Genomic DNA, 20,958 nt, shown 5'->3' with positions numbered 1-20,958 from the left:
TCTCCATTATTTTGCTTGCATGTCTTTCACCTGTTATAGCAACTTCTTATTAGTATCCTATAATCCAATCTGTTCTAACTTGACATACTTCTGTAATTTTATTTAACAATGCTGTCCTTTTGCCTATTAGTACATTCCCTTTGAGAGTAAAATCTGTTATTTCAGCCTTTTCAAGTAACTGGTTTCTTATTTCATCTGAAGTGACTACCTGAAGCAGCTGGTTTAAATCTGTCAAAGTACAGTTATAACATTCTGTTATACTGTTTAATTCCTCCTTAAACCTTAATGGATCTTCTCTATTTGGAAAACTTTTGGACATAGTATGCAAACCACCAAGGGTCCAAGGGTGATTAACAAGCTCTGTATTATTAGCCCCCAATAATTCTCTAAGAGGTGCCAAAAGATCCTCTCCAGAGGCAACAATCTCTTGTCCTACCCTGTTGTGAGAGCATATGTGATGGGCTGTGGGTGTATCAAATGCGAGTGCTCCTATCCGAGAGGTAGAGGCTTGTTGGAAATGAGAAGGAGGAGAAGAAGAAACCTCCCTGACTGCAGATGCCTGTTCTGAAGATGAGGCTTGAACAGTGGGAACTAGGTGAAATGTAACAGTACTATGCTGACCTGGTGTCCAATGGACAGTTGTCCGAAATGCAGAGGTCAGAGAGAAAGTAGAATCTTATACAGGAGCCACCTATACAGGTAAATATGGGGGTAGGGGTGCAGTGGCTACTGGAGGATTATCATCCTCTTCTGAAGTCTCTGCTTTCTGGCCTTCCCCAGTTTCTTCCAAACCTACCAAGACAGGAAAAAGGGATCCCTTTTTACTGGTCTGTACTGCGTTCTTATCCTCTTTCACCTGTTATAGCAACTTCTTATTAGTATCCTATAATCCCATTAATGCTGTTTTTTTTTCTTTTAAGAGCTTCAATATACCAAGAATAAAATACTACCCATTGTTCCCCACTTACCTTGTCTTTCTTTTCTTTTAAAGTATCCTTCAAATTTTCTAATTTATTTTTATTGTTAAGTTTCGTTTAATGGAAATATTTTACCAGAGCAATTTTTAGTAAACTGAAACCACTCATCCAAATACTTACAACTTTCCTTTCCATAATTATGATACATATAATAAGCAGCTGTTCCCTTTACCTGGATTTGATCCTGCCTACATAACTTTGTTCCCATTTTCGCTATTAAGACTTACCTTGTGTTTCCTGGATCCTGGTAATTCAGAAAAGAAAAATGACTACATAAATTCACACACCATTCAGGGAGAGAAGGATAGGGATTCTGTCATTGTGCAATGACAGAGGAAACATTTTGGTAAGCCTTTTTCCACACCACCCATTTGCTTTCATCCCATCACAAACTCAAAATTTCTAGCTCCAGCACTGTGATCAAGATAATGGGTTGGATAGGTACTGTGTTACAGAATGACCATTCTTTTGGACACTCTGAGGGCACTTTCACATAGTCACACCTTCATCCAAACATGCTATGTGCTCATAAACTTGATTACCAGCACACACCTATGTCCCAACATGCTATAGGCTCATGAATGTGATTTATCCACATACACACATCTATATCCCAGCAGGCTATATCCTCATGAACTTGATTTACACACACACACACACACACACCTGTGTCTCAGTATGCTATAGGTTCATGAACTTAATTTAACTTTAACCTCTCCTTTTTTTTCTTTTTTCTTTTTGCTCTCTGTCACTCTCTCTGTCTTTTCACTCATACGTTAAACAATACAAAACATCGCTCATGCCTCTTACCTTTTAGTCTTGAGGGTACTGCCCTTGACACAAGGTGCCTCCTTGTGCTAATTTTCTCTTTTGTTGTATGCGCATACACACAAAATTTTCCTTATTGCCTGTAGGGGTCCTGCCACTATTACTTTACATAAACCTAACAAGCAAATTCAGTCATTCAACAAAACAGTTATTCACTCATTCCACTTTTTTTAACTACAATTATCTAAGGGAGAAAAAAAAAACATTTTCCGCAAATCCATTTCCCCCATTTTTAGACTAACATGTTTGCACACCTTGAATAATTAAGTATCTAAATCTCTATTTCATAAAAAGAGTGTGGAATTCACAGAAGAACTTTCTATGCTGTGGCCTTGTAATTTATTCCACACTGCCCTGCAGCAATACCAAAGTCCAGATACCAAGTTACGGCACCAAATGTTAAAGTTCATAAATAAACAATAAAGAGTTTTACCTTTTAGTCTTGAGTCAAGAATAACACTTCAGGATGTGCAAAGTGCTTGTTTATTCCATAAACAGCGCTGAGAGACAGCTTACTAAGATTTTTTAGATCAGTCTCAAAGAATAAAAGAGAATACTTTACCGGGAAAAGCCGAAAAGATAAACAACTTTATTTATACTCTATTTCTTACCAATTTCCTGCATGCAGAACTTTGATGTAATATAGCTTTTAACAAATAATAACATTTTTCAATATTTTATGTGCTCGTAATCCTTGCTTAGAGCTTCATTTGAACACTTGAGAATATGCCTTTTAAAACATAGACCACCTGTCCTTAAGATTTATTGGCTTGCAACTTTTAACATTTGGTACCAGTACCCAAGATCTGACATACATCCTTGCAAAGACTCATCCCCCAGCCAGAGAAGGCCAGAATGTATTGTTTATTAACCTGTTTTCCATGGATACCTGACACTTTTAAACATAACATCTGTTATCTCCTTCAGCACTTACTTTGCCTTCAACTATCTGTCAATACAGAGAGGGTGCAACTGTAAGACACTTGAAATATAAAGCTACAACTTATGTGAAGCTAAATCTTCATGCTCATGCATGTATTTTTCATTTTGCTTTTACACATATTATAAACATTTTATTTGACTCATTTGTGAAGAAACTACAAGTTAACATACATTTTGTGAAGAATAAACATGAGACTTAATGACCTTCCATAACACAGGTATGTAATTGCACATCAGAACATACTGTGTAGCTGTCAGTGAATGGAGTAGGGATCATATATCTGCTTTTTTTCCACATACCAGCCCTATGCAGTTGCAGACCAAGTTTATTAATCCCCAAACTATCTTCTACACTTTGAATTTCAATAGCAGAAATTACAAAAAATACAAAATCTGGTCAGTGTTAACATTTTGTAATACCGTGTTTTGGGTTCTTGGCTTATTTGCAAAGAATTGCTAATTTTGTTTACTGGGACTTCAGAATAATACTACATGTATCAATTGTACATATGTGTGTTTGCATGTGTGTATTTCTGTGTTTTTTGTGCATGTATGAAAAAGACTGGTTTTGGGATAAATATATACTGCACATTTAAAGAAATAGTAAACTGATATTAACTTTGATTTATATATATATATAATCAAAATGAATAATTTGCTTATCTACAAACATGACTCACATGGTAGTTGAAGTTGGATTATATATATATATATATATATATATATATATAGCTAGCTAGCTATACAGATAGAAAGATAGATGGATAAAACTAATAAAAGCTGGAAAACAAATGCAAGAAGTTATGGTGTTATTGTTTACATGATGTTTTTGTATTTTACTTTTACTATTCCCTTTATATCATTACTGGTACATTAAGTAGTAGTGTAAGAAAATAAGTACAATTTTAAACATCTAAGATAATGAGGCAAGTGACTTTTTGACTTTCAGTGGATGACTACAGCAAACACATGCAATATGTAAAAATGATCAAACTGCTTTGACTTCTATCGAACTGCATGTATTCCAGTGTCAAAATCCTGAACAAGAGAATCACAGTGGTTAGTTACTTGAGTGGGTTACAACTATCTCTCATTACAAAGTGGCTTGAAGGCCTTCGGGAACAGAAAGCAAGTAAAAATAGTCAAAGGTTTTTTAATTTCTATACTGTGTTTAGCAGGAAAGTACTTGTATCTGCCCAATATAAACTTTATTTTACAGGACAATTACCACTGATAACTGATACTGAGGCAGACAGTAACTATACCCAAACTAGCATACCCACCATATAACCTTTAAAAACCTTCTAACTTACACTGCTGTCTCCTAATAAATACCCTTGATACACAGTGACACAAGTGTGTTGGGTTGCGAGGCTAGGCTTAGAAAGGCCCCAATCATCATTAACCTACTATGCTTAATACACATTCATGTGAAATACTGCAGTGCCTAAGGATCACAAATACTGTATATGTTGGGATGTTTCATTTTAGATTTGACTTGCATGGTGCCACACATCCTGTTGTGAAATAAATAGCACTAATGTATGCTCCATGAAATGTGTAACTTAGGCTGTTAAATAAATATTTCAGTTCATTTGCAGAAATGTGCATGCTTTCCATTAGTAATCTTGTTGTCAGATGGACATAGTATATGTATTGAAAATATCTCGAATGTAACATGCCCTGCTGTAGCACTATATTGGCAGTAATTACAGCAGCACCTCAACAATGGCCAGTCTGAGTTAATCATCTCCAAGGTCAAAGTCTTCCTTGCCATTTAAACCTTGCTAATACCTTCCCTTAGACCTTACGCCATACCTGTCAACTGTCCAGATTTTCGCAGAATGTCTAGATTGTTGCCTCATGTTTTTGATCTGTTCCTCATAAAATTTTGGTTTTCTGGGAAAATCTTTGGCAAATCATTGAGGATTGAAGGCAGAAAATGATGACAGACATCTGAGTTTCATCTACTTTTCAGAAAATTCATGGCAATACAGCGTGTTATTCTATCAACTATCTACGTTTATAAAAGCAGTATTTAAAAATTGTCCCTATTTTTGTGCCTTTGTCTTCCCATTTTATATAGCTTTGCCCAGATTTCTTGCTCTTAGAGGTTGAGAGATATGCTTTAACTCCTTTTGCAAGGTGGGGGCTGGCCATTTTTGCCATGGGTGAATTTGTGACTGCACGTACATTTATCTAATTAAGTCTGAAGAAAGTTAATATATCACACTGCTTAACATGCAATGGAAATGTAAATAAAAGCACAAATACAAAAATACTATAAAACTACAACTTTAACATCCCAAAATAAAAAAAAAAGCTTTATTTAACATTCAAAGATTAAACATTTTTTTTTTATTTTTGGTCATTGAAGTTGGGAGTTGGGGGTATTATATTATATTATATTATATTATATTATATTATATTATATTATATTATATTATATTTGTGATGGTCCCTACTTCGGGCCAGGACTCAAGGAGCCTCAGTCCTCACCACTGACACCAGTGAGGGATGGCCATTAGGAACAAAGATAAAAAGACACAGTATTTTCAGATGCAGCTCTGCACCAAGCACAGTTTCCCTTAAGAACACACAGGGACCACATTCCAGGCCCAGGCCTGGTGTGTGTTCCCTTAAGAACACACAGGGAGCACACTCCAGACCTGGGATGGGACTCTCTCTCTCTCTAGGCCCCAAACAAGACACCACTTTGGAGCTCTGTGTCCCTGTTCCCAGTAGCTGACATGCAATCACTTGGATATTTAATTTTCACACACACACTAGCACACACACACACACACACACATGCAAACATACATGCACCTGAGAAAATCTGGCACAGATTTACCAGCTGTGCCCCCTCTCTCCAGACTATGGGGTAATTACGCTGCCACAAGTCAACTACACTAAGGCTCTTACAAGGGTACCCAATTATATTGAGTAAAATTAATACTGATACAAATGCTAGAGTTTGACCAATGCAGCAAGGCTTTCAGGAGTGGCCACAGTGTCACTAAAAGAAGCAAAAGTATTCTTAAGATGTTAAACATATTCTCTAAAAGACAAGCCATACTAAAAGTTATAGAAATATTTAATAATAAATAATAAAATAGAAAACATGATAATGCTGAGTATCTAGTTACAATAAATACCAGAGTTTCAATCGCAGTAGATACAAAAAATAACACAGTTGGATAGATTCACACAGATGCAGAAAACAATATTTAACTAATCTCACTATATTTTCCTGACTGACTAAAGAATTACTGTGCCCCAGATAAGTTACTTACTACAGCAAGGCAAGATGATGGAGTGTTGTGTTGCTTACTACAGCAAGGCAAGATGAGGTGTGAGGTTGTGTGAGATATCTGTGAAAGAGCTTTCCTGTCAGGTTCTGAAAAACAAAGTGCTGCTGCGAGGGTTCTGGAATATCTCTCACTAATATCCAAAAAAGTTGTTTCAGTGCTCGTTATAGAATGACACCACATCTGGTAACCTGACTCTGGTACAATACACACCCAGAACTTTGCTAAGATCTGTTGCAGTATCTGAAAGCTACAAAACCATTTCAAAAACTTCCACCCTTCCAGGATAGCAATTAGTTCATGCCTAAGGACAATAAAGTAAGATTCCTAGTCCTATTTTTCCCAAACATTTTTGTCTCTGGATGCAATCAGACCTGTAAGATAAAATCTTTATGGCCTAAACCAACCCATTTACTTTTTGACCTATTTTTTAAAATAAGGTGTACTGAGATTAACCTCTTTCATTCTAAAATTCTCTGTTAAAACATATAAATGTAATCACTTATAATAACATACATATATATCTCTTTTCTGTCCAGCAGGACCCACTGTTGATGAATATTTTAACACAAGCAACTTTACAAATTAATTTTTAAACACAAGCATCTGTACAAATCAGTGTGATAGTCAAATTATATAAAATTCTTTACAAGACTCCAGCTAGCTATGCTGGCATATGTTACACATGCACTCCCCTACTCTCCCTGGCACAGATGGCACTATGTCATAGTGTCACTATGTCATATCTTCACATTTCTCTCCCTTTGAAGACTCAAGCTAGTTTTTCAAGTGACCCTGAAAAAACATTGCTTGAGAGAAATGGGCCTGTCTGGGAAAACATTAATCTATGCCCTGTCTTGAGAGCTCATCTGGGTTGCTATTGCTGACCCCACTAAGGTACTGCACTGTCATTTCATATGCATGCAACCCTAGGCTCCACCTTAAAAACTTGGCATTTTGCTGTCTGGCCAGAATGTAGCCATGTTAAGTGATTGTGTTCTGTAACCACAGTTAATTTCCTTCCATACAGATGGGGCTGAAGTTTCTGCAGTGTCCATTCTATGGCTAGACATTCTTTTTCTACAACTGCATAACATTCCTCCCTGGGTTGGAGTCTATGGCTAAGATATACAACTAGGTGCGTTGCTCCTTCTGAGGAAATCTGACTGAGTACAGCTCCCATCCCATGGTTTGAAGCATCCACCTGCACAAGAAATACTTCGCTGTATCTGGACTGGCTAACACAGGGGGTCCTTCCAAAGCCCCTTTAAGCTTTTGGAATGCATGCTCACAGACTGGGGTCCACGCTACCTTACCTGTCCTGTTTTTCCTCATCAGCTCTGTGAGGGGAGCAGCTATTGTACTAAAATTGGAAACAAACTTTCTATAGTACCCCACTGTTCCCCAAGAATGCCTTCACCTGCTTTTTGGTAACAGGGGCAGGCCACACCTGAAAAGTTTCCACTTTGGCAGGTTTTGGCCTGATCTTACCACTCCCCGCTCTATGTCCTAGGAAGTAGACCTCTGTCATACTCATCTGACACTTACTGCGCTTAATGGTCAACCCGGCCCTTTGAGTCTGCCCAGGACCTCCCTATCATGGAAAGGCTTCATCATGTTAACATGGTACAATTTGTGCCCTTGCCTCCTTCCTAGTAGGTTTACCATGTAATTAACATCACTGACCTTCCTTACCACTTTGAAGGGTCCCACCCAAGCTGCCTGCAGCATATTATGCCTGACAGAAGTGAGCACCATAACCTGCTGTCCCACAGCATACTCTCGGGCTGCAGCATTCCTGTCATACCAGACCTTTTTCTGCTGTTGGGCTCTAGCCAGATTCTCTTGGGTCAAGCCCATGAGCTCCCTAAGCCTTGTCTTCAGGTGTAGGACATATGCTACAACAGAATCCTTGTGGGATTCACACTCATTCAACACAAAACAGATCTAAAGACCTCCTCACCCTAAGCCCATACAGCAACGCAAAGGGTGAAAAATCTATGGATTCCTGGGGTACCTCTCTGTATATAAAACAGCAGAGGGGGTAAATATTTGTCCCACACAATCTCTCTTAAACTGGTGTGCAAATGCCTGTAGCATGGTCTTTAGTGTAGAGTTTAACTTCTCCACAAGACCATTAGTCTGGGGGTGGTAGGGGATGGTCTTTAGTTGTTTCACCCCACACCACTTCCACAGACATGCCAGCAAGTCTGACATGAAATTAGCACCTCTGTCAATCAGCATTTCAGGAACCTACCCTAATGAAAATCTCTAACAAAGCATTTGCCACCTTCTCTGCCTCAATGGAGGACAGAGCAACTGCCTCAGGTTTTCTAGTAGAATAATCTACTACCACCAGGATATACTTTTTCTCTGTGAACTTGGGGTACTCAGGGGCCCTACAATATCCATAGCTACCCTCTGGAACGGCTCTTGAATCACAAGCAAGGGCTTCAAAGGAGCTTTGACCTTGTCTCCTGCCTTGCCTAACTTTTGGTACTGCTCACAGGTCCTATAGTACCCTGTTATAACCCTTGCCATCCCAGGCCAATAAAAGTTCTGCATAATACGTCTCTTGTTACATTTTATGCTCATATGAATTGCAAAAGGAATGTCATGGGCTATGGCTAGAAGTGCCAGATGGTAGGCTCTGGGTGCTACCAACTGCTGTATTACTTCACCCTCTAGCCCTCCATCAGGGGTCCACTCTTTGTTACAGTATACAGCCTCCCCTTTTCCTTGAGAATCAGGTGCCTTCTTAGCTACCTCTCTCAACCCTCATAAGGTGGGGTCCAAAAGCTAAGCCTGTCTCAACTCTAACTATTTGGTACTTCCCAGCTGCCTTTCCACAGGAAGCATGGTATCTTCTGACAGCAGTGCCTCACTTTCAGCCTGGGTACTAGCACTCACCTCTGTCCTTGCAGTCACCCTGTCCAAGGGAACTTCAGTACCTTGCAACAACAGTGGCTGACTTTCAGGCTCACTGCTACAGGGTAGCTCTCTCCCTGATATAGCCATATCACTAGCCCAAGCTACAGGTGTGGGGTCTGTCTGGGTCTCCCCCAGGCTAGCAGACCCACATGCCTGTCTCCAAGTAGACTGAATGTAACTGCATGCACACAAGGTACTGAATTATAAAAATCATTCCCTATTAAGACATCTGCAGGGATATCTTTAAACACACCTGCCTGCTTGCTTCCTTTCCACCCTCCCAACTCAAGGTAAATCCTGGCCAAAGGTATTTGCAATGGGGTCCCTTCTAAAGCACTGAGTGGAGTGGACTGCCCAAGCAAGTACTGCTCCTCTTTCACCACTGCAGACTTCACAATGGTTGTGTCAGAGGCTGTGTCTCTCTTAGCAGTGGCCTGTCTTCCAAGATAGGATAAGATAGGATAGAAACTCTGGTGATAGTTTGGTACCCCCGTTTTCTCCAGGCAACATACCACTTGCATGCTCTTATTCCCACTTGCTGGCTCCCTCACTTTTGTTCCCGACATTGCTTCATTGGACATTTTATTGCTACATTGCCCCTCTAGTTACATTTAAAACATCTAACCCTTGATCTTGGCAGTATAACTGAACTAGTGGCTTCCCCTGTTACTAGTGGACTCTGTTGGGGTAGGCTGCCCACCATGGGTTCTCTTGTATCCATGTACAGCATTCTCTATCCTGTTCTTGTGCAGTTGTGCCCTTCTTGCTAAATAGAGATCCCTTTTTCTCTCCAGATCATATGCAGAGTTACATTCTTGGTCTCCCAACCAGATTCCCATGTGGTAAGGCAAAGTGCTAAGGGCTTGTTCCCTCAACGAAATGTCTGCCAGCCTTTCAAAAATGGTGACCTGACACCCACTCACCCACCTATGAAAATAAGTGCTTAACTCAGCAATATAATGACATACACTTTCATCTGCCTTGCATCTATGCTCACAAAAGTTATTTCTGGAAGCTTCATGTGTTATCTTAAAACATTCCAATAAACATTGATTAACTTTATCATACTTTAAACAATCAGTATCAGACAATTCAGAAACAGCAGTTACAGCTCTACCACGAAGTAAAGGGGTCAGGAACCGTACCCAGAGACCTTGGTCAACATTATATTGTTTACATACTCTTTCAAGTATATGAAAAAAATCTATCAAAATTATCACCCTCTGTAAAATGTTGAAGAAATTTAGTGACCTTTATTGCTTCTGGAGTTCAGTTTTCCCCTTCCCTAATACCTCCATGACCCTGACAAAGAGTCAGCATCTCCCTCTCATGTTGGCACTGTTTCTCATTTTCTTTGGCTTCCAAATGCTACAGTCTCTCATTCTCAACCTCCAAACGGCAGTCTCTCTTTGACCTCCAAACACTGCAGTCTCAAAGGTTGTGCCACTCGTCTAGTCAGGATGTAATATTTGATATAATGTAATATACAATATACAAATGTTTGTGGGTTCTATTCAAACAGCTTTATTATGTGCAAACACATCATGATTAAAGCTTATTAACTTTAACTTAGGTATACAAACTAGCTATTACATTCATACATGCTTACCCTCTGGTTGCACTCTCAAAATGGCACTGGGTATAGCACGTGTCTGCTATTAATACATGCATGTTCAGTCACTTGTTATGCTTCTTAAAGACACATCCCACACACTGCTCTACAGGCTGGCACAGATTTATCTGCTGTGCCCCCTTTGTCCAAACTATGAGGTAATTACGCTCCCACCAGTCAACTACTCTAAGGCTCTTAGAAAGATACCCAATTATATGGAGTAAAATTAATACTAATACAAATGCTAGAGTTTGACCATTGCAGCAAAGCTTTCAGTAGCAGCCACAGTGTCACTAAAATAAGCATACATACTCTTAAGATGCTAAAAGTATTCTCTAAAAGGCCAGACATAATGAAAGATATAGAAATATTTAATAATAAATAATAAAATAGAAAACATGAAAATACTGATCTAATTACAATAAACACCAGAGTTGTAATCACAGGAGATATAAAAACATAATACATTTGGATAGATTCACGCAGATGCAAAGAAACAATCTTCTTCTTTCTGCTTTTCCCAGTTAGGGGTCGCCTCAGTGGATCACCCATCCACTCATGATTGGCAGGAAAAATTAACTAATTTCACTATATTATACCTCACCGACTAAAGAATTACTGTTCCCTAGTTAAGTCACTTACTACAGAGAGACAAAATGATGAGTGTTGAGATGCTAACTACAGCAAGGCAAGATGAGGTATGAGGTTGTGTGAGATATCTGAGAGATCTTTCCTGTCATGTTCCAAAAAACAAAGTCCTGCAGCGAAGGCTCCAGAATATCTCTCACTAATATCTAAAAAGAAATGATTTCAGTGCTGGTTATAGAATGACCATATCTGGTTAATATTAATTTTGTAATAGTAGGTAATACCCCCCTTTTATACCTTTTTATACTTTTATATTGTAGGCATTAAGTCGTATGATGTGATATGCTGTTTCAATTGTCAAGCTGTTTTTAATTTTAAGCTTTTAAAATTTTCACACTAGGTATAAAACTTTTTATACTAGGTATATGGCTTTAAGGATTAATTGGGTAGTTGATGGCAATGATGAGCTTGGTATAAATGCTGTGTTTTACTGTTCTTTGATTGTCTGATGAAGTGGCTGGTGCCACAGAAGTGCTCACCTCTTTCACTAGTAAAGCTGTTACTCTACATAGCCATGGCTGCTACCACCTGATTTGTTTTTTACTGTACATAAAATTCTTTATCAAACTCTAGCTAGCTATGCTGGCATATATTACACATGCACTGCCCTACTCTCCCTGGCACAGATGGCACTACCCCATATCATCACAATAATATAATATAATATAACATAATATAATATAATATAATATAATATAATAAATGAGCATAAGACCGTTATGAAAAATACCACAATCCAAAAAAAAAACGGTCAAGGCAGAAACAAGGATGGCAGTCCGAATTTTTTATTCTGGTATCACAAGATATCCACAAAATTCGGACTGCCATCCTTGTTTCTGCCTTGACCGTTTCTTTTGGATTATAATATAATATAATATAATATAATATAATATAATATAACATAACATAATATATTAAAATTTAACATATTATAATATAACATATATATATTATATTATATTATATTATATTGTATTATATTATATTATATTATATTATATTATATTATATTATATTCAGTGGAAGTCTGTTCTAGAAGAGAGGAAGGATCAGCCTGATGAATCTATCTCTCTACAGCATTTTATTTGTTAATGCAGGTTTAGGTGTCCTTCTATATCGTTGTTGCTGTATTCTTCACATTAAGAATCTCCTGCCCAAGGCAGCCTGGCATTCGGCCAGTATATGAAAACCTAATTTACTTGTATGTGTCGTACATCACCAAATATGCTCCCCACACAGAATGTAGAGCATAAAAGTGACTTACGGATGCATTACCCAAAACCTCTTTGCCACCAGTCCGAAGACCATTATTGCTCATTAGTCTGACTGCCTTGTATTTTATTTTGCTTACTTAGTATTCATGTCATCCAAGAATGGAACGTCAGTGTGGGAGGCAGATTTGCTATAAGGATCATCACAGACAGTGTCTCTTTTGTTTGGGAGCATCCCATGACCATACCTGTTGAAATATCTGTAAGGCATTTGTGCCTAAGACAGTCAGAAGATGTTTGTCTTCTCCAGCCATTTTTCTTGAAAAACAATCAATTAAACAATTGGCCCAGGGAAACATGGTGGCATCCTTTAACTCTGAGATACTCCCACTAGGAAAGAAGAAGGCCAGGAAGTCTTAGATGGTTACTTTAGCTGCCTGGCCTCCACTGAATGTCCCTCTAAAAGCAGGTAATAGCTCTCGGGGCCATTTGGCGTCTACATCAGATTCTTTTGCCACAACCCCATCAGAGGCTGGCACAGATCTGTGTTTTCACATGTTGTCTGAGGCTATGCAGGTGTCTGCTCTGGATATCAAGGGGGAACTATGGTTGATTCTGCAGACACTGGTCAGGGAGTCGGCTGCCGGGTTCTATCATTGAATTTCACCAAGAGTCAGAGTCTCTGTTATTTGTTAGGGCTAATGTCCCTACCAAGAAAAGACAAAAGATGAAGCATGTTTGGCCCATCCTAAGGATCCTCAAAGGGAATGGCAAGAGTTTACTCAAATCTTGTTTAATGGCCTTGAAGCCTCTTCAAGGGATTTTGGTGCCTGCCCATTCCTGGACCTCTATCCCTTCTAAATGGATTAGGGAAACTGATTCCTTGGATGAGGATTCAAAGTCTGATGAGGGGTCTTTTTCCTATTCATCACAGATTTCACCTTTGGCTTATGGTTCTGATGAGGAGGAGTCTGTTAGCCCCGAGTCTCCTTTTGATGAATTGTCCTTTATGGACACAATTGCGAAGATGATAGAATATTTTAAGTGGGATTCTTTGCAAGTGTCTGATATTCAGAGGGGATATTATGATTTGCTTCAAGTCGATACTCCTAAACTATCTGCAATTGCTCCTGTATTGGCTCTGTGTTAAGACACTTGCATTGGTGCTTCCAAGTCTCCTGATTCTCTGACTCCTTCTCCTAATAAACCTAATACATTCTATAAGGTTCCCGAAGATTGTCAATTGTTTACTTAAATGTCCTTCTGCTATTCCTGCTGTGGTGTCAGTCTCTTCTGACAAAACTTCCAAACTCTTGCCTTCTTCCAAACTTTTGCCTTCTGATAAGGATAGTAAGGCAATGGAGAGGATTGGTAAGAAAGTTTACACTGTTTCTACTTTGGCCTTTAGGGCTATTAATTACCAGACCCATATGACCAAGTATGCTCTGGCCTTGATTGATCAGGCTTGTCAGGTTATTTCTGACATCCCTGATTCTGAAGGCAAATCTTCTGCCTTATCTATTTAAAGTTTTGCTTCTCAAGTGGCTTGCCACTCTATTAACTGAAGTTATGATGCTGCTAATGACTTTCAGGGCTGCAGCTTTTGGGTGTGTCATGAGGTATTATTTGTGTTTTCATCTCCATTCTTTGTCTGAGGACATTAAGGCCAAGTTGTTTGATGCTACTTTGCATAAGAAACATCTTTTCAGGACTGCTGCTGACCTCTTGAAGTCTCTTCATGAGAAATGCAAAGACTTCCAGGACCCAACATATTTTTGTCTCTTCTATCCCTATGTTCCAGAGGAATTATCCTTCTAGATTTGCTTTTGATCGCAGGCAACCCTGTAAGGCCTCCAAGAGCAGAAAGGGTAGTAGGTGGGCCTCCTCTGCTAAGGCTTCTAAGATCTCTGTGGCTCAGAAGCCTCCTTCATCTGATAAGCCTGCTTCTCTTTGAAAATTTGCCCCGCCTTACTTGGGCCAGGCTCCTTTGTCCCTTTGGCTTTTCCTTTGCCTTTCAAATTAGCTTATCATCACTTCAGACTCTTGGGTTCTTTCTTGCATCTGTCAGGGTTACTTCAAGGTATGGAAGTCTCTCCCTCCTTTTTTATGGATTCTTCAGCCTCTTCTAGAGCAACTTCCTCATTTCCCAGTGGTCCTATAGTCCCTGGTGAACCAAGGAACCATTTAACATTTCCCGTCTTCTCATGTGGGAAGGGGTTTTTATTCCATGATGTCCCTGGTTTCTCGAAAGGAGGCCATTTGGTGACCTATTCTGGATCTCTCCATGCTCAACACCTTTCTCAAGGTCCCTTCTGTTTGGATGCTCACTCTTCAAAACCTGTTTCCTCTTTTACTACCCTAAGACATTCTGGTGTCTTTGGATGTGAAGAATGCTTATCTTCATATCCCTACTGACCCTCTTTTCAGGAAGGTTTTTACATCCCTACTGACCCTCTTTTCAGGAAGGTTTTTACATTTCTCTGTTTATTCCATTTCATTTTCAGTTATCTACTTTGCCCTTTGGCCTCTCTACTGCCACAATGGTATTCACAAAATGTCTAGTTCCTGTGATTGCTCTCTGCAGGCTCCAAGGCATTCAGATTATTCCTTAACTAGATGACCCGTTACTTCAGGTGCTTTCATCCCATTTTCCTGTTACAGGATCTAGAGTTCACTATCTCTCTTCTTCAAAGTCTGGGGTGCACTATCAACTTCCAAAAGTCCATCCTGACTCCCTTTCAGGTCATGTGTTTCTGGGATGCAAGATTTAAACAGTGCAATGTTGGCCTCTCTTCCACCTCCAAAAGTTTTGACATTGATACCCTTCTTTCGGTCTCTTCTTCCTCTGACTGCCATGCCAGCCAAAGATTTTCTTCAGACCCTGGGATTCATGGCTTCATTAGTTCCTCATGTCAGTTTGGCTGCAACATTGCCACCCTCTGGATTTCAGTGTACCTCTCCTTCTTTGTCTAAAGAAGGAATTTGAGTAGTGAAGTCAACAGTTTCCTCTCAACCCAGGCCTTCCCCTTTAACCTCCAGTCACTTCTCAAGAACTGTTCACCAATGCCTCAGACCTGGGGTGGGGGCTTCATTTGGTCACCTGAAAGTTCAGGGTCACTAGTCTCACCAAAAGTCAGACCATATTAACATCATAGAGATGACAGCTCTGATTCTGGCACTTTAAGCTTTTTAACCCATTCTCTCACCCTTAAAGGTATACACAGACAAAACTACTGTGATGTGATATGCCAAAATCAAGGGGGCACAAAATCTTGCCTTCTCTACAGGATGGCTCTTCAGGCTTGAAAAATGGCTGTCACTTATCAGTTAACTCTTCAGGCAGTATACATTCCTTCAGAGAACAATCTAGTGATAGACTCTCTGAGCAGGACCAAAACACAGGCTCACAAAAGGATGCTTCACAGAGACATGTTTTTGAACAATGTCCATCAGTGGGGTATTCCTCAGGTAGATCTTTTTGCCTCCCCACCAAACAGAGAGCTTCCTCTCTTCTGTTCCAGAGTACCATGCCATCTGGCATGGAAGAAAGACACCCTTCCTTTTCCTTGGAAAGGAATGTTTCTTTATGCCTTCCCTCCTCTCCCTCTACTTCCAAGAGTCCTGCAAAAGATTCAGCTGGACTCCCAAAATTCTTGCTAGTTACTCCCTTTTGCCCAAGACAGCACTGGTTCTTCCTCTTAATCCATCTGGCCAGGGGCAATCACCACAAGTTACCTCATCAGCTGGACCTCCTCACACAAGACAAGGGGTTTCTTAACCATCCTCACTTGACGACTCTTCAGCTGACACTGTGGGTGATAGGGTTTTAATCCCTTTCAGTCACATTTTTTTCTGAGGAAGTGCTCAGGGTTGTATAGGAAGACAGGAAATCTTAAAACAGAAAATCTTACATGTCCAAATAGAAAAGATTTTTATCTGATGCCATGATCATAATCAGGATCCTTATACAGTGGGGGTACCTTTGGTACTCCCTTATTTGTGTGAGTTGTTCCAGTCTGGCCTGGCCTATTCCTCTGTCAAGGCCCATTTGTCAGCAATTTCTGTTTGCCTGCCCTTGAATCCTTCTTTGGTTTTTCATTTTGAGGTGAAACAACGTCTTAAATGCATCTTGCATATTAAGCAGCCAAGGAAACCTATTCATTCTCCTTGGGTTCTTAATTTTATTTTGGATAACTGTGTTAGGCTCCTTTTGGGCCTGCACATTCTGCTTCTTTGCAGAATTGTACCTGGAAGACTGTTTTGTTGCTGCCTCTTACTTCTGCTTGGAGAGTTTCTGAACTCCAGGCCCCTATGGTCATTTCTCCTTTTTGTTTTTCACAGGGACAGGGTGTTCTTTTGTACTAATCCTTCTTTTATGCTCAAGGTAGTAAACGAGTTGTCCTTGAATCAGTCAGTACAACTCCCTTCCTTTTTCCCCTCTCCTCAGTCTGCTAGTGTGAGGGTCTTGCATAGCTTGGATTTGCACAAACAGCTCAGGTGCTATTTGGATAAAACTAATGCCATTCATAAGTCTGAGCAGCATTTTGCTTCCTTTCATCCCAGGATATTGGGTTTTGCTCTAAGCAAAACATCTCCTGGATACTTAAGGCCATTTCTTTTTGTTATTCTTTTCATGGTGAATCTTTGTCTACCTCTGTTAGACCTCATTTGTCTAGGCTGTTGCATTTTCTGATGCTTTCTTCAAAGGGTTGGACACTTACTCCATCCTTGAAGCTGCTACTTGGTCTTCGGTGAATACCTTTACTAAACATAATAAGTTGGATATGGTTTCTTGGGCCAGAACAGGTTTTGCTAGAACGATTTTATATGTATTTGTTGAGGGCCCTTCTCATCCTTTGACCTCTCATTCTGTTTCTTGAGCTTTTTTTACTCTCCCTACCATTAAAAATACTGCAACAGTGATACAGAATGGAAGGGCATAGTAGAGTTGTGTAAAATGTTACCATGACTGTAGATCTCCTTCTCTTTACTGTAGCAGTATTCGCTCCCTACCTTCAACCCCTCATTTGTTCTGGTTTTGGTTTCCTTCTGGGTCAGGGTTTCACCCTTTTCTTCTGCATTTTTCCGTCTGGATAGAGATGGAGTCCTTTGTCCTGTGAACATTATTCTCTTCTGGGGCAGTTCAGTTCTGGATAACCTCCAGTCGTAAGTCACTTTTTATGCCCTGTTCTGTGCGGGGAGCATGTGTGTAACATATGGAGCATACAAGATCATTAGACTTTGGTATACTGGTCGAACATTGGGGTGCCATGGGCAGGAGATCCGACCATTAAGAATACTATAAATGTGAGGAGAAGGGAATCTACTGTTATGGTAAGATATTACACAACTAAACTCTTTCTGGTGCTCATGTTTGTAGGACAGTTTCATTTATGGAGGTATAAGAGGCTTTTGACAACAGGATCCCTAATGGCCCAGATTGCATTGCACAGATCACCCCCTATGGACTCCATGATATACTCAATATAAGGACACTGCTTCCATTCTCCTTGTAGTTCAGGTATTTTAAATGTTGAAAGTGATACTCAAAACACAGACCAACACCGAGAAGAGGCAAAAAACAATAAATATCCAGCAGATTCTGAAAGAATATGATGAATTCCACAGAACTCACAGTATCATAAAACACAGGTTTAATGTAAACGCCAGTAAAACACCTTGACATTCGTTTTCGTTACTCCAGTAACTTCATCAGACAATGAATGCACTGTTTCATCTCCTTAAATACATACATCCTTGAACTTAATACACTAATTAAAATTTAAAGTAAACTTACTAAAAAATTTTTTTATTTTGATTAAAATTTTTTAAAAACAATCCTTTTTCTTGGTGAATATTAGTGTGTCAAAATGCACCATACAGGGGAGTTTTAAAATTATGTAAAAACTGGGATTTTCTTAATAACCCCACCTTTTATATTGAAACTGCTTTTAATTTTAATATTGGTTTGATAGATATATGGTCGTTGAGCCCAGGTTCCTTGTTAGCTTCCAAGTAAATTTGCCAGTGTGTTTCGCTCTGTTCGAAAATAGTTTGCCATGGTCCACCCCTTGGATCCAGTTGGACACTGTCCAGAACAAAGAACAGAAATTTAGCTTTAGAACATGTATATGAATGTTTAAACAAGGCATTGGTAATGTTCCCTCTTTGGATATCATAATTGTGCTCATATATTCTGCGTTTTAGGGTCCGCTCCGTTTTGCCCACATAATATGCAGGACAGGAGTTACATTTGGCCAAATAGACAACCCTTAAACTGTTACAGTTATAGAATCCTTTGGCCCTAATGGTCAAGTTTTTAGCTTCCAGGAATACTTCCTCTACATGTGCAATGTATGCGCACTGGGCACAAGATCCGCATTTGTAAGTGCCTTTTCTAGGCCTATATGAGTGGGTTTGATAGGGCGTTTTTTCTAATATATTTTTAATACTGCTGCCCTTACGAAAAACTGCCTTCATTTCCTTGCCATGTAAATTGGCCAAGTCGGTGATTTCTGTGAAGGTTTCCCATTCTCTTTTAATTATATCTCTTATTCTACTAGAATTGGCACTATACTGTGTAATAAAAGCTTGATTGTATTCCAACTGTGATGTCGGGGGAGTAGATGTTTCCCCTTCATGTTGTAATCCCAAGATGGGTCTAAACCTGCCTGTTCTTTCATTTCTAACCTGTTCATATATGTTCTGTATCATGTCATTGGGGTACCCTCTATCTAAAAATAAAACTCTGAGGTTCTCACACTCTTTCAAAAACTGCTCTTCGTCAGATGTCATTCTGGAAATTCTGACATACTGGCCTTTAACAATCCCTTTCTTTTGGTATACTGGATGCGCACTACTGTAGTGTATATAACTATTGGAAAACGTGGGTTTCCTGTACACTGATGATTGAAACTGATGTTCGTTATTAATAGTAAGCTCAACATCCAAATATTCCAACCTTTCCATGGTGACCTGGTATGTGAAAGTAAGAAAGTTAGTAGTGCCAGCTAAATACTCCATAAAGTCCGTAAGTAAACTGTCAGATCCTGTCCAGAAAATGCAAATGTCATCTAGGAACCTGTAATATGCCACCCAGTATTGACTGAAGGGGCTATTGAACACATATTTATTTTCCCAGATGGACAAGACAATGTCGGCGTAGGTGGGGGCACAATTAGCTCCCATCGCTACCCCTGAAATTTGTTTATAAAACTCCCCAGAAAAATAAATAAAATTATTATGCAACACCAATTCCATAAGCTGCAAAATGACGAAATTTTCATTGTTATTGGATAAGGAATTTGCTGCTAATGCTTCCTCTAACCATGTTATCCCAATGTCATGTGGAATAAAAGAAAAAAGGTCCACTATGTCGATGGTCAAAAATTTTAAATTGGGACTCCAAATTTCAGGCGTAACCTTCCTTAAAAATTCCCATGAGTCTTTCAACAGATGGGTAGCTTTCGGCCATAATCTTTTCAGTTGGAAATCCAAATATTTAGAAAGTGGGGAAATTTTTGATCCTTGTGCCGCCACTATAGGCCTCATAGGTGGATCCTCTATGTTTTTGTGTACTTTGGGAACACCAAACATAGAGGGCACCCTAGGTTGAGGATTGTCCAAGAACACATAGGTATTGTAATCTATGGCTTCCTGGTCCAATAGATCTTTAATGACCAGGTCCAATCTCTGATATGCTATGTGGATTTCATTTAAGGAAACTGGACAATATCTAGTTTCATTTTTTAATATGGCATTCATTTTGCCTTCATATAAGAGCTGGTCCATGATTACTGTTCCTCCCCCTTTGTCAGGTTCCATTACTCGAATGTTAACATTTTGTTGTAAAGCCTGTAATAACTGTTGTTCAGGGATAGTTAAATTCGAGGTATACCCACCCCTTTTGCAATGGTTCCTGATCTGTTGTTCTATCCTATACTCTAAGTTTTTTAGTTGGGGGTGTAGAGGTGGGTTGTATAAACTACTTCTATGTAATCCAGCACTAGGATGAAGCTCCCCTTGACCCAACAGGTGTACTAGATTTAATTTCCTGATAAACAACTTGGTGTCAATAATAACTTGAGTTATAACACTATTCCTGTTAGGTACATATTTGAAACCTTTAGTGAAAAGTGTGAAATATGTTTCATTAATACTAAGTGAACTGTAGTTGTATATAGTATATCCTCCTGATTGACAAAGAGGCCCCTCACGGTTACATAAATCCGGACTGGATGCAGCATGGCTTATTCCCAAAACTGAACCTGTCCGGGATGAGGTTTCCTGTTGTTCCTCATCTTCTCTCTCTGTGGGTAACCTTGGGGGGAAAAAGACTGTTCATAATGTGTTTTTCTTTGATTTCTAATTCTTTCGGATCGCCTGGGGAGTGGTTCTATTCCCTGCTCCTGACTTATCTCTTGTTCATTGTTAAAAGATGTTTCCCTGATATCTACCCCAGGTCGTGTAATATAATTTCTTCTATCAATACTGGAAGA

The sequence above is a fragment of the Protopterus annectens genome, chromosome 14.part0 (genome assembly GCF_019279795.1).
Source record: "Protopterus annectens isolate FY-2018-M chromosome 14.part0, PAN1.0, whole genome shotgun sequence".
Lineage (NCBI taxonomy): Eukaryota > Metazoa > Chordata > Ceratodontiformes > Protopteridae > Protopterus > Protopterus annectens.
This window is presented reverse-complemented; position numbering follows the sequence as displayed.